Source organism: Epinephelus moara, chromosome 16 (genome assembly GCF_006386435.1).
Source record: "Epinephelus moara isolate mb chromosome 16, YSFRI_EMoa_1.0, whole genome shotgun sequence".
NCBI classification, from domain to species: domain Eukaryota; kingdom Metazoa; phylum Chordata; class Actinopteri; order Perciformes; family Serranidae; genus Epinephelus; species Epinephelus moara.
In genome coordinates, this window is record NC_065521.1 from 5138165 (window position 1) to 5141719 (window position 3555).

The 3555-nt window shown below is 42.9% G+C and overlaps 1 long non-coding RNA gene across 1 annotated transcript; it reads right to left on the reverse strand.

Annotated features, from left to right (window-relative positions):
• Positions 1 to 157: 157 nt before the first annotated feature.
• On the reverse strand, positions 158 to 3529 carry LOC126402622 (uncharacterized). The gene is made up of 3 exons (XR_007571243.1): positions 748 to 3529; positions 335 to 535; positions 158 to 212 (listed from the first exon to the last, which is right to left on the reverse strand). It is a non-coding gene; the product is annotated as an uncharacterized LOC126402622 (long non-coding RNA).
• Between the last annotated feature and the right edge of the window lie 26 nt (positions 3530 to 3555).

A 3555-nucleotide genomic window follows, 5' to 3' on the forward strand; every position in this document is an offset into this window, starting at 1 on the left:
GCCTCCGACTTTATATGAGAATGAGAGGGGAAGCTTTGAAAATCAATTGCCACACATAAATGCATTACACAATTATGCTTACTTCAGGAAGAAGAACACCACATATGAAGTCTACTTCATCGGTAAAGCTCAGTGTTGTTGGTGTTTTCTCCAACATCCTTGTATGAGGGTTTCTGAGGAAACCACTTAGATGGCTTTCCATTAAGCACATCCTGTAAATAAATCAAAGGACAGAAATAATTATGTTATTATGTTATGCATAATATCCTAACAATGGCAGAGGGTGAATCAATTCAGTTATTTAGTATGTAAAATGTAATAGTTGTCAAAGTACCGCCAAATGCTGCGCTGCTCCCTGTGACTGTATGATGAATCCACAAGTCTTTTTTCATTTTGGGTATGGTAACTGACTGCCTGCATGTGAGCGGGAACATCTTCAGTTGGGGCTATCCGTTTTGGTACTCTGTACACTGGCTGAAGAGTTCCCTGGAGCAAGTTGGCCTCATTACTCCAGAAGGCAAATCTCTGGCCATGTCTTAATAACAACATTGAAATAAATTATTACATGTGAAAAAGGACAAGTTATATATGCACAACTGACATTCCTAAACACCGTCAACAGAGACAGCCATCAAGACCTCCAGATCTGTCAGGAAAATGTCAATATTGTGCATATCTGGTATTAATGGACTAACAGACACATGGTAACTTTATTAGCATTTTCTGAGAGACGTTTCCAAATTTTACCTTCATGGACAACTGCACGAGTGAAGTGGCTGTCCAGATGAGCCTGTACTTTGCTCAACTTTGTGGGTTGATAAACTGTTGAGCTGCAGAGCGGACAATGAAATCTGTTGCAGCATGTGCTGCATCTTTTAATGTCTGGCAGTGATTGCCCGCTTTGTATTGAAATAAGCATCCTAAAAAAGAGAATATAGTTAGTCAAGTCCAAAATCAACCTTGTAGCCTACATCTATTTCACAAACCAGCAGATTGTAGTAGCTTCTGTACCGAGGGGCGCTACAGTATTGTGAAAATGTCCTCAATCAAAGTATATCCTGGACCAAAATATGGAGCGTGGACTGGTGGCTGGAGAGGTGCCAGTTCACCTCCTGGGCACTGCCGAGGTGCCCTTGAGCAAGGCACCGAACCCCCCAACCGCTCGGGGCGCCTGACCAAAGGGCAGCCCCCTCACTCTGACATCTCTCCACTTTGTGCATGTATAGGTCCTGTTTGTGCATGTGTGTGTCTTTCAGACCTGTGTGTAATTGACAAGCAAGAGTGAAAACATTGAATTTCCCCTCAGGGGGATTAATAAAGTAAAGAAACTTAAAATAAAACACTGTCAGTATGGAGGTAATAAAATGTGTCTGCAAAAACCTTTATAATTAAACCAACTTGTGATGTTTCTCTAAGAGAATAGACCCACTGGCTATATAGGATTTTTTTTTTTTTTTTTTTTTTTTTTTTCCAAAAACACATGTTAGCATGTAACGTTATAGCATCCGTGTAAGCCAGCATGCTAACAAGCTAACGCCGTTGCAGCAAACTATCGTAAAAGTATTACTCAGTGGACTTTACGAAGGGTAAACGTATCGATTAATGCATAATGAAGCCAGCCCATAGTAACTTGCAGATCCATTTAAAGACAAAGTAGCCAACTTTTGACCTTAAACAATTAAAACTGTTCTCACATTCTGTCGTCTTGTCCTCTCTAACGTTACTCCTTCTAACCGTAGATACTCACATTTTCTCATCTCATCCTCTCTAGTCCTTCTAACCGTGGGTGGCGCTGTGACGAAAATTGAAGGGTCCTAAAACTGCAGCCCTGAAACTGCGGTCCTGAAATGGGTACTGCAGCTTTACCCTACTCCCTGTCAGTGTGGAGGCTGAGCTCACTGAGGGGTATAGCCTAGGGGATTGGCGCGGTAGGCTCTCACTACATAAGAATGACCGCCAGATACCGCTGTTGGGCCCTTTTTAAATCCTGCTGGGCAGAGATGCTAGTAAAGGAAGTAACACAGTCTTACCAACACTGGCAATGATAGTCTGTAACTTCATTAAAAACAATTCAGTTAAACCGTTTTGGAGCAAAATGATTGACATTGTATCTGGTATCAATGGGGTTCAGATACTGTGCCCCCCAGACACCTCTGCTGAGCCAGGGGCGTAAATATAGACAGTGCAGGCAGTGGGTTGCACTGGGGTCCGTGACGTGGGGGGCCCATAGAGGGAGTGGGCCCTCCAACAATAGCTACGTTGGGTGGAGAAGGGGCCCTTATGAATGACTGCCACCTTGAGAATGAGCCTGTGTTCAAAGAAGAACTCTCATTAAATTAAAACATTGTCATTTGCTGTATATACCCTTGTAAAAGACAAACCCATCTCCATCTTTTTTTTTAAGTTTTTAAAACAGTCAATAGCATCTCTAAGAAATGATGTGCTTATTCTATATTTGTATAGAATTTATATAAATCAAATGTTCTATAACTATAAATTAAAGAGGCAACAGATAGCATCTTTTCCTAAATATATCATTATGAAAATAATGTGGGTTGCACAGGGTAGTGGCCAATAATAAGCTTGGTGGTAATAAGCTTCTGCCACCGGGGGCAAAATTTTGCGGAAAAAATCTGCTTTACGGCAGGAAACGCGTCATGTATTGAGAAATTGGTCGGTCAGCCAATCAGGGACTGGGGCTGGTCCTTATGAGGAGTTGGGCATGAGATAGTTGAGTCACGAGCACAATGACAGATGGACAAAGTTTGGAAACAAGTGAAAAACGGCCTAGCGAAAGAAAACGAGCTCCTCTGTCTGAGGAGGCAAAGAAGAGCAAAAAGGAGAGAGATAAAAGAAGAGGAAAAACAAGAGTAAACCTCACTCAGGCGTTCAAGAGATTGAGGGAGCTCTGTGACGGAAGAGGCTTCAAAACCGATGTCCAGCTAGCTTTCTTTCTAATGGATCAGTAAGTAACACAGCTAAATGTTAGCTAGACGAGAGAGGACTGTACTGGCTGCTAGTCAATTCCCAGCTTGCCAGCATCGCAAATCGCTGGCCTGGAGAGCAGGGAGATCATGTTGGTCACTGGCCATAAATGTGAGGGCAGCCTTCGCAGCTACTGGGCACCCAGCATCTCCGACCTGGAGAAGTGGAGTAAAATCCTCTCCTCCGCTCCCGTTTGTCTGGTTAACACCTCTCCTCTGTCAATACACTCTGTCAGCAATTTAATGATATTGATGCCAGTTGTAACATTTGAATGTTTTAGTAGTAAGCCATTGTGGTGGGCGGTAGTGTGGTGGGGGGTATTAAGATTTGAAGGTCCGACAACGCCACCTGGGGAGTTGCACCCCAGGAAATCCTAAACTAAACTTCTAGATAGACAAGGTCGCACAGGTTCGTTTATACCACCGGGGCGAGACGGTTTTCAATTAAAACAAATAAATTTTATTAACAAAAGCATTCAAAAGAAAATACTTAAAGTCACACACCAGCTCGATAATAAAATGAGTACTTGGGCAGGAATGGGGATAAGGACAGGGCTGGGGCTTACCAAGC